The 11,454-nt window shown below is 42.0% G+C and overlaps 1 pseudogene; it reads left to right on the forward strand.

Moving 5' to 3' along the window:
• Window positions 1-683: 683 nt before the first annotated feature.
• Window positions 684-1,370, forward strand: LOC148024427 (ubiquitin carboxyl-terminal hydrolase 23 pseudogene; annotated as a pseudogene).
• Window positions 1,371-11,454: the final 10,084 nt, after the last annotated feature.

Here is an 11,454-nt window from a genome sequence, read left to right on the forward strand (position 1 = left end):
AAGTTGATATACCTGCTGGTCGAGTGATTCTAGGTCGAGGTGCCCATCGTGTAATAGTGGATGCTTACCCTGATTCTCCTTAGAGTGAGAGAGCTCCACTATCCTCCACTAAACTAGAAACAGTAGATGATCCATCTGGTAGTGAGATGTCATTGAGCAATGGATCTAAGGAAGGGTCCACTATAGAGGATATTTATCAAATAACCTTGAATGAGTCGATAGAGCCTCATGATCGAATAAGAGACGCAGACGTTATTGAGTTGGATCTTGGTACGCTAAATGATTCGCAGCCAATTAAATTACGGTCCATGCTCAGTTCGGAAGAAAGAGAGGATTATGTGTCCTTAATTCGAGAGTTCCACGATATCTTTGCTTGAAGCTATGACAAACTTCGAGGTATTCCTCCCAGTCTACTTGTGCATACTATTCTTGTAAAGCAAGGTACCCGCCCTGTACGTCAGAAAGTAAGGTATAGGCCTTTTGAATTGGACGGGTGGTACGAGGAACTACAGAAGTTGTGGAAAGCGGTGTCGTATTGCTGCGCATTCGAGGTGTGAAATCCACCCAAAAGTTGTGTGTGGGATTTGATACTTTGTACATATTTAGTTGTTGTGTTTATACTTTTGTTCTATGTGGAAGAGGGTTTGGAGCAAGAGGAATTAATCAATAATGCTCTGGTTGACATGTATGCAAAATCTGGTGTGCCGAAAATCGGGGCAGGTCTGACAAATTTTGGCAATACATGCTTTCACAACTCTGTGCTGCAATGCTTAACATATACAGCACCTCTTGTGACATATCTTCAGAGTGGTCTACATAAAAGTACATCAGGATTTTGTGCTATGTATGCATTAGAAATTCATGTAAAGAAGGCATTGGCTGCTTCAGGGAGCAGCTTCTCTCCAACTTACCTTGTCAAGAATCTGCAGTGCATTTTACAGTCATTTCGAATGTGGCGTCAAGAGGATGCTCATGAATATATGAGGAATTTGATTGAGGCATTGCACAAATGCTGCCCTATCAAGAACCTTGGTGGTGGTTCTAAAACTTTTCAGGAAAGCCTCATCCAACAACTATTTGGTGGACGTCTTAGAAGCGAGGTGAAGTGTACTAAGTGCTCACATTGTTCAAATACTTATGATCCCTTCTTGGACTTAAGTCTTGAGGTTGCCAGAGCAGAATCTTTACAAAAAGCTTTAGCATATCTCACAGCTGTTGAGATTTTGGATGGAGACAACAAGTATCAATGTGGAAAATGCAACACAAAAGTCCGAGCTTTGAAGCGCTTCACAATTTTTGTCACCTCATGTTCTGACCATACAACTCAAGAGCTTTGGCAGCTTGGGAGGTTACGGGGGGGGAAAAGATAGACAAGAAGATTCAGTTTGGTACTACTCTAGACACTATTACTGTTTTGTCCGAATAGCCAGGGGCTTGTGGCATGTTCTGGATGATAGCCAGGTCTGCCAAGTAAGTGAGAAAATTGTCCTTGAACAGAAGGCCTACATTCTCTTTTACTTACGTGACACAGTCATTAGTTGGCTATTTTCAGAGAGAGCTAATTTGGGGGCTGCTTCATTAGTCGATTGGAAGGGAAGCTTTCTTTGGGGGCGCAGGGAAATTCTGAAGGGTGGCTAATGTAAGTTTTTTTCTCCGTCATCATAAAGAGGAGCAATGGAGGAAAAAAAAAAAACGCATATGTGGAGGAAGACTCACAACCAACTCTCTGGGAAGGAGCATCTGTCACGGTGGTGTTTTGAAGGATGATTAGTCTTTGAAGGATGAGTAGTCCCTGTTTTGTGGCAATCACAGAGACCTCCCTTGTAGTGTGCCTCGTTCTTCTGTTAAGGGGAAACACATTTATTTTCTCTCTCCTCAAGGAATCGATGGAAGCGAGAGTGACCGTGCTGCAGATGCTAAGGACTAATGTCAGGATGAAGCTCAGCGGGTTGGGACTTATGGGAGGATCTAGGAAGGTATGACCTGAGAGGTGCGTGACGCATGGTCAAAAAGCACCAAGGTGTTGGAATTTCTGGATGATGATCGGCACATTCTTGCATATCGAGTTCTTACCACTGATTCGCGCATGAAAAATTACGAATCTACTCTCTCACTTCATCCGGAAGTTATTGATGGAAAGGAAGATACAGGTGCAACAGAAAAGGGAATGAAATTGTCTCTGATCTGGGGAATGTTCCTCATGTGTTGCGCTATGCATTGTTAGTGTTGTAGAGAGGCCAGGCTAGGGGTATTAAATTGATGTGCCAGCATTCAACAGTGGCTGAAAGTGCATAATGTGGAACTACCAACGGCCATGGAGTGGACGACAGCCTCGCTTATGTCTACTGTATGCTCCAAGCTGACAGGAAAACATGATTATATGTATTGGTTGTCATGATAGAATTTACAATTGCAGACAAAGATTGCACTGGAGTACCCTATGCCAACATATGGACATCTTTGAAGTAGATTACTATCTGCAATTCATGTAATCTATGCTAGAGGGCTCAGGAGGTTTAAGATCTGTTTGTAAATGCACCAAGATGTGGCTGCATTCTAATGGATTTTGAAAGTTGTCACAGGCTGTCATGACTTTGACAATGCCTACTCTTGCCACTCAAACTCAACCCCTATAACCACTACAAATAGTATCAGCCAGGCTCATATCAATTGATACCTAGCTGCTTCTATTCTAATTAAAATCTCATATATGTTGTTCTGTTATTAGTGCCCTGTAAGTATTGGAATTGCTTGCTGAAATGAAGCAAATTTACAGCAGACACATGATATATACCATGCAGAACTGAGAATGAACCAGAGATGCAAAAAAAAAAACATATTGATATATGATAGAAAAATTCATAGCAGTGAATAAGACTGCTGTGTGTATTTCTTCCTTGTTTATGAAGGACTGCTGGTTCACTTAATACAAAAGGTTGTGTATGACCATGAACATTATTGATCTTTCCAACTGATCAACATCACAGGAGGCAATTGCAGTCATATCAGGCCTGGAATTGAAACTAAATGTTATTGGACATGATTGTTAAAAATATTCTTTTGCTCAATGCACATTATGCTGGAGTTACTGTTACAGATTTGAATTCATTCACTTGCTTGATCTTCCATCTTGAAATTTAACAAGATCTTCTGGAGACATGACTTTTCTTTCGAAAATCCTTCGACATCTTTGGTGAACCCGACGTGAAAGCATCGCAGAGATTTCAGGATGGGAGATACTTCAGCCTCTATTTCAGCCTCTTCTACAATTCCAGCTGCGTCTTCTACTTCAGCTCCATCAATGACTGCTGCGTCAAGTACTTCAACAGATGATCTAAAGCAGATTTTGCAAAATATGTCCATGTATATGCAGCTCCAAAATCAGCAGACACAATTGTATATGCAGCAGCAGCAACAATTGCATCAACAGCAGTTGTCTCAGCAAAGGCAACTCTATTCGGAACAGGAGAATGCAAACAGCGCGACTAAAGCGATTGAAGTAGTTGAGAATGAAAAGAAGCTATTTCATGGCCGTAATGTTTCAGCATATTTGAAGACATATGAGATCAAGATGGAGTTTTTCGGAGTTCTAGCTGGACTTATGAGTAAGTACTTCCTTCGTCTTGTCACACCCGCCTTGAGGGCAAAAGTGACTGATCTTTTTATTCAAAATACACATTGGCAAGATTTTAAGAAGGCCATGAAAGAAGAATATTTCCTTGAGGACTTTGGTATGGCTACTCGGCGGTCATTCTAAGAGTGGGTCTACATGCCAAACAAAGGTCTAGCTGCTTCAGAGTTGATTCGAGAATTTGAAGAGAGGTATAGTCAGCTTGATGCCATTGAACAAAGAGCATTGGATGTTGAAAAAGTTAAGCTTTTCTTGCAAGCTGCAGATCCTGCTCTTCAGGAAGAATTGGGAGAGCTTCTTGAGGATCGCACGAAGCCCATGGGTCTTAAAACGGATTGGCAGGATGCCCAGGATGCAGTCTCGACTTTGACCAAGAGGAGGATATGGAAGACTCGCCTATAGAATGGTTCCATGACACCGACACCATCATCTACTCCTATGCCTGCTTCTATTCCTGTTATTTCTTCTCCTCCTCAGCCAGTTTCTTGGCCTATGCCAGTGCCTACTGTTTCTACTCCTCCTATTCCTCCTGTTCCGCGACCGATGCCTGCACCTTCTGCTCCAAAACCATCCGCTCCATCGGTGCCTACCTCTCTTGATGATATAATCAAAGGCATAACGGATTTGACACTGGAGCCAGTTAAAGCGGAGTTGGTGGGAAAATTGAAAGAGCAGTTTGCTTCGATTACGCCTACCACTTCTTCTAGTGCTCCTAGTGCACCTAGGAGTACTCCTAGTGCACCTAGGAGAGATCGGAGATGTATTTGGTGCAATAGTATGGACCATCAGCATTGCAGGGATTGTGAATCTTTTCAGGATGCAAGGAGGAAGAATTTGGTATATTGGGGACAAGATGGTAAGATTTGGTTGACTGAGACAGGAGCTCCACTTGCTACCAACTTTGGTAAAGGTGGAATGAAGAAGTTAGTGGATGACATGGCTGCACATACTTCTTATGTGACAGCTAGAGGTGATGCTTCTGCATATGGAGTCCAGATTGAGAAGGGATCAGAGACTTAGTCAGCACTATGGACTTATGCTATGGAGACTGCAAACAAGGGAAAAATTCAACAAACTGTTTTGACTAGTGCAGGCTCTAGCATCAGATCAGAGACAAGTTGGGATTCGCCTATTGACAGGTACTCTATTTATGCCTACTTGGCTAAGTCTCAGGGAGCAGATGTACTTGTTGAGGAGAAGCGTAAGAGGGATGAAGAAAATCCAAGTGCAGCTAAGAAGGCTAGAGGGGGTGAGTTTGTTACATCACCTACTGCAGGACCGTCTTTGAGACCAGGGCCAGATCGACAGATGGAAGATGCTCAAAAGAGAGAAAAGAGGCAAGAGCCTAGAGAGAGGAAGCAGCCAGGGTTTAGATTGATGTCCGATATTGAGACATCTACAGACATGAAGAAAATCTTTAATGACAAGATACTTGGCAGTGAGGTGACTTTCACTATTTCTGAGGTTTTGGGCATCTCGAAAAGAGAGTTTCAGGATCAGTTTCAGGAGGTCCTGAAGAGGAAAAGACATGCATTGCCTACCACTTATACACATGGAGTTTTGATTGGGGAGTTGGATGAGGATGAGGATGAGGTTATGGTTGAGAATGCTTCTGTTTTTCCACAGGTAGAGAAGAGGGTTCAGCCTATGCATTATGCTGAAACTGATGAGCCTGTATTGATACCGCGTAGTCACTTTTCGCGGAGTCATTGGGCTAGGGCAACTACAGAGACGATGGTAAAGATTGGAGAGAAACAGGTGCCTTATGTTGCTTTGGTGGATCATGGTTCAGAGATTAATCTCATAGTTCGTGGAGTTTATGAGAGTAACAGATGGCCTATGGATGTAGAGCATGGGTGGCGTATGAGAGCCGCCAATAACACTGCAGGTGATTTGTATGCTGCTTGTCCCAGTGTCAGGGTTTCTATTGGTGATGTAGAGGAGGATTTCCATTTCTTTGTCAGGATTCATGCTCTTATCCTATATCTCTTGGACAGCCATTCATCACAGAGATGCGCATGGAAACAAAGGTAATGGATGATGGATCTGCTTATGCACGGATTCGTAGTAAGATGGCATGAGAGCAGTTCAGTTTATGACTGTGTGTGTGAACCATGTTAGAAACAGGGATACTCTCAGAGATGCACCTTTGCCCACTGTGAGGGATTCGGGTTTTCATTACGTACCGCCATTTTGTGAGACGACTGTGGTACAGAGCAGAGGAGATTAGAGTTCTCACCTCCTGGCAACAGTGTTTTCTCCTCCGGTTTTATTGGGATTTCAGCAAACAGTTCGATGAGCTATCAGAAGATTTCTAGGTTTCCTAGAGCTGCCAGGCAGTACATATGCAGGAAGGAGAAAAATTTGAAAAATGCAGGAATTTTAGAGGATGATGAGCACATAGATGGGATGTATGACAGTGTGATTTGTGCAGATACGATGACAGAGATGGGAAATATGCTGAAAACTGATATGCAGAGTTGTCACAGTAATGTATTAGTGTAATCCCTGGATATGTTTCATGAAATTGCGGATTTTGTGTCACAGATTGAGTCAGAGGCTGAGATGATTCAGCAAACAGAGTTTCCAACTGATTATGATCAGCTTACAGAGACACAGAGGGCTGAAAGCTTTCAGCCAACAGAGTTTACTACTGAAATATTTCAGCATTCAGAGTTTAGGGCTATTCCTATGCAGTCCATAGAGCAAAGGGCTGAGGATATTCAGCCATTGGAGTGCAAAATTGTTGATTTACAACAAGATTTGAGTAATGCAGAAGAGCATAATGAAGCCAGGGTTGACACGAAATACAAAACTGTGGATAAGAAGGTGAAGCCGGTAGCTGTACTGCTTCCACCTAACAGTGATCAGCAAATAGAGAGGGCTGCTAAACAGCCAATTTTGAGGAATCCGGAGCATATTGGTCATAAATTTTCAGCAGAGACTCTTGCTGAATTGAAAATTGGAAATGGTGATTTCTTGCTACCCATAGAGAAGCAATGCTTTCAGGAGATGCTTGAGTGACATGGAAGGGGATTTGCTTTTTTCCCACATGAGATTGGATTTGTGAATCGTGATATTGTTGCTCCTATGGTGATCTTTACTATTCCTCATATTCTATGGAATCTCCGACCTATTCCAATGCCTAAAGCACACCTGCCAAAGCTGATTGATTTATTGAATGAGAAAATCAGGATGGGAATTCTTGAGCCTTCATCTGCACCATACTCAAATAGGTGGTTTAGAGTTCCAAAGAAGAATGGTACTCTCCGATTTATACAGGACATGTAGCCAGTAAACAGAGTTACTATCAGGAATGTTGGTATAGGTCCAATTCTGGATGAGTTTGCAAAAGCATTTGCTGGACGTGCCATCTATTCTTTAGGTGATTTGTATTCGGGATATGATCAGTTTCAGCTGGCTTTGGAAAGCAGGGACATAACCGCCATGAGAACTCCTATTGGGCTTGTCAGGATGTGTACCTTGCCTCAAGGTGCCACTAATTCTGTTGCACATATGATGAATGCCATGCATAAGGTCCTTCGAGATTACATACCTTCGCTTACTATGCCTTTCTTGGATGATGTGCCCATTAAGGGGTGTGCAGAAGAAGAGAAAAATGAGAGTCTAAATGATCAGGGATGTAGATACTTTGTGGCTGATCATATTTCAACATGTGAGAAGTTTTGGCCAGGTTAGAAGAAGTGAACTTGACACTTTCAGGGCAAAAATTTGTTTTTGGAGTGAATGAGGTTGTCATTGTTGGACATATGTGTGGATATTATGGCAGAAAACCCTCACCTGATAAGGTGAATGCTATAGGCAAGATTGCGGAGTATTGTTCTACCACTTCAGAGGTACGGAGATTCATTGGAACTTGTGTGTTTTATATGATTTGGATATCTCATTTTGCACACATAGCAGATTGTTTATATCAGCTGCTTCGAAAGGGGCAGAAATTCTATTGGGATGAGAGCCACACTAGAGCCATGCGAAAATTGAAGAAGTTATTGCAGAATGCTCCTACTCTGAGGAAAGCGGATTATAATTGTGGAAAGCCTATTGTATTTACAGTTGACACTAGTCCAATTGGCATAGGTTGGGCTGTGGGTCAAGATGATGCACATGGAAATAGGTATGCTATTCGGTTTGGGGTGAAAGTCCTAAACGAGAGACAGAGGAGATATCCGCAAATCAAGAGGGAGTTATTGGGGATTGTTACGGCTCTCAAATGTGACAAGGAGTACTTTATTGGAGCTTCAATTGTGGTAGAGACAGATTGCTTGCCATTGATTGGTATGATTACGAGTTGCTCTACTCCGGATATAGCTATGTTGAGATGGATTGCATACATCAAGTCATTAAATCCGGAATTTAAACACAAGCAGGGAAGGATAATCCAGTGGTAGATATGCTGTCTAGAGCCAGATATGATGATGAGGAGACTCTACTTGCAGAAGAGGATGATGCACAAATTTCAGCCACTATGGTTGATCATGTTTGTCATGTCTATGATATTGTGGCTTTCATAGAAGAACTCTATGTTGGAGATTGGTTGCAGATTGGCAAGTACCTTAGTACACTAAGCAAAAGAGATGAATGGATAGATGAAGAGTTCAAGAAGATCAAAAGGAAAGCTTATGGCTATTTTCTCAAGGACGGATTTCTTTGGAAGCATCCGAAGAAAAGAGGTGGATGCGGGTTGTCTGCGATAGAGAGACACAGTTACAGGTGATGAGGGAGTTTCATGAGAGTCCTTGGGCTGGTCATAGAGGAGTGTGGGCTACTTATGAGAAAATCAAGGAAAAATATTGGTGGAAAGGCATGTATAGAGATGTTTCTCACTTTGTTGAGACTTGCAGAGACTATCAGATGTATTCGGTAGTGCGTCATTGAGATGAGCTTCATCCGACCTATCCGCTATGCATTCATTTTAAGTGGGTAGTTGATTTGGTTACTATGCCTATGGGTCTATGGCAGATGAGGTATATTGTTTTGGCTAGAGAGGATCTTACCAATCATGTTGAGGGCAGATATTTGAGAACGAAGACCACTAGTGCAGTGTGTAAGTTCTTATTGGAGGAAATTTTCTGCAGGTATGGTTGTGTGGGTAAGATCACTGCGGATCGCGGTGAATTGGATGCAGATGAAGCTAGGGAGTTTTTCTCTCAGCTAGGAATCAAGTTGGCTCTAACTACATCATATAATCCAGAGGGAAATGGGAAGAGTGAAAGAGGGCATCCGCCGATAGTGAAAGCATTAGCCAAAGCATGCAGAGGACGGATTGGAGAATGGCCGAGACTTCTACCATTTGCTTTGTGGGCTGATCGTACGACTCACAGTGTTACCACAGGATATATGCCTGCAGAGTTGATGTATGGTCATAAACCTATTATGCCGACTGAGTCTTGTGCTTTAACTTGGTCAGTTTTACCTTGGCAGGAGGATTTGACGAGAGAGGAGCTCTTAGCTCTTCGGATTCGATAGTTGGAGAGAAGACCAGAGGATATTCAGCTAGCTATTGACAGGTTGAAGGTTGCTAGACTAAGAAATAAGGGCAGGTTTGACAGCAAGCATCGCATGCGGCCTAGAGCAATAGAAGAGGGAGATTGGGTATTAGTCTTTGATAGCAGCCTTGAAAATCAGCATACTGCACTTCGGAAGATGGTCAAAAGATGGTTTGGGCCGTACATAGTCAGACATGTCTTTGATAATGCAACATATGAGTTAACAGAATTGGATGGGACAGTGCTTAGATAGCCTATTGCTGGAAAAACAATCAAGATTTTCAAGAAAAGAGATGATGAAGATTATGCATTGGAAGAATTTTCAAGAGAAGAGCAACGAGAAGAAACTCCAATGGAAGAGACAGATGATATGACAGATAATCTTGTTGATATACCGGAAATGCATAATGAAGAGATTGATCTGTTTGTGGATTTTGATGATAACGATCATGGGTAGTTGGCCCATCCGGAGGATGCGCAGGATTAGAGGGGGTGGATGTCGTATTGCTGTGCATTCGAGGTGTGAAATCCACCCAAAAGTTGTGTGTGGGATTTGATACTTTGTACATATTTAGTTGTTGTGTTTATACTTTTGTTCTATGTGGAAGAGGGTTTGGAGCAAGAGGAATTAATCAATAATGCTCTGGTTGACATGTATGCAAAATCTGGTGTGCCAAAAATCGGGGCAGGTCTGACAAATTTTGGCAATACATGCTTTCGCAACTCTGTGCTGCAATGCTTAACATATACAGCACCTCTTGTGACATATCTTCAGAGTGGTCTACATAAAAGTACATCAAGATTTTGTGCTATGTATGCATTAGAAATTCATGTAAAGAAGGCATTGGCTGCTTCAGGGAGCAGCTTCTCTCCAACTTACCTTGTCAAGAATCTATAGTGCATTTTATAGTCATTTCGAATGTGGCGTCAAGAGGATGCTCATGAATATATGAGGAATTTGATTGAGGCATTGCACAAATGCTGCGCTATCAAGAACCTTGGTGGTGGTTCTAAAAATTTTCAGAAAAGCCTCATCCAACAACTGTTTGGTGGACGTCTTAGAAGCCAGGTGAAGTGTACTAAGTGCTCACATTGTTCAAATACTTATGATCCCTTCTTGGACTTAAGTCTTGAGGTTGCCAGAGCAGAATCTTTACAAAAAGCTTTAGCATATTTCACAGCTCTTGAGATTTTGGATGGAGACAACAAGTATCAATGTGGAAAATGCAACACAAAAGTCCGAGCTTTGAAGCAGTTCACAGTTTTTGTCACCTCATGTTCTGACCATACAACTCAAGAGCTTTGGCAGCTTGGGAGGTTACGGGGGGGGAAAAGATAGACAAGAAGATTCAGTTTGGTACTACTCTGGACACTATTACTGTTTTGTCCGAATAGCCAGGGGCTTGTGGCATGTTCTGGATGATAGCCAGGTCTGCCAAGTAAGTGAGAAAATTGTCCTTGAAAAGAAGGCCTACATTCTCTTTTATTTACGTGACACAGTCATTAGTTGGCTATTTTCAGAGAGAGCTAATTTGGGGGCTGCTTCATTAGTCGATTGGAAGGGAAGCTTTTTCTGGGGGCGCAGGGAAATTCTGAAAGGTGGCTAATGTAAGTTTTTTTCTCCGTCATCGTAAAGAGGAGCAATGGAGGAAAAAAAAAGAAAAAAAGAAACGCATATGTGGAGGAAGACTCACAACCAACTCTCTGGTGCGCAGATCGGTCGCAGTATGCTCACGTAGTGAATCCCGGAAGGTCCCCAAGAACAATGAACTCTACCTTTTTGCATAAAAAACAATGTAAAAAGCATGAACGACAAGAGCAAGAGACCAATTGGATTCAATCTCCCCCCATGCCTTGTGTGAGCGCTTCACAAAGCATGTATTTTTATGTATATTTCCATCTTCATGCTCAATAATAGCCCAATTTACAAAAATATGACAAGCTTTTAGCTTTTGAGTTTTCTTTTACAAAAATAGGAAATAAAGCTAATGGACGGTGCCCATAGAGTCTGGCACGCCCAACACAATGTCCAAATAGAAATAACATATCCGTGCGCATAGGCGCATACAAAATAATAATAAATAATTGATGCCTCAATAGACATAACAAAATATAGGCATAACGCCTATCAAAATATAATCCATAGGTCGAATACTCGCTAGACTCCAATGCTTTCCTCTGCCACTACTGCTATCTCTACACATCAACTGAAGCATTCACAATCGTTAGTAAAATAATACAATTAAACCGACAAAAGTGAATACCTAGCAGTCTTCAGCTACATAAATAAATCAACTGGTTAGAAATAAATCCTAA

The sequence above is a fragment of the Lygodium microphyllum genome, chromosome 15, assembly GCF_053477565.2.
Source record: "Lygodium microphyllum isolate KBCC chromosome 15, Lygodium_microphyllum_v1.1.10, whole genome shotgun sequence".
In the NCBI taxonomy this organism is placed as follows: Eukaryota; Viridiplantae; Streptophyta; class Polypodiopsida; order Schizaeales; family Lygodiaceae; genus Lygodium; species Lygodium microphyllum.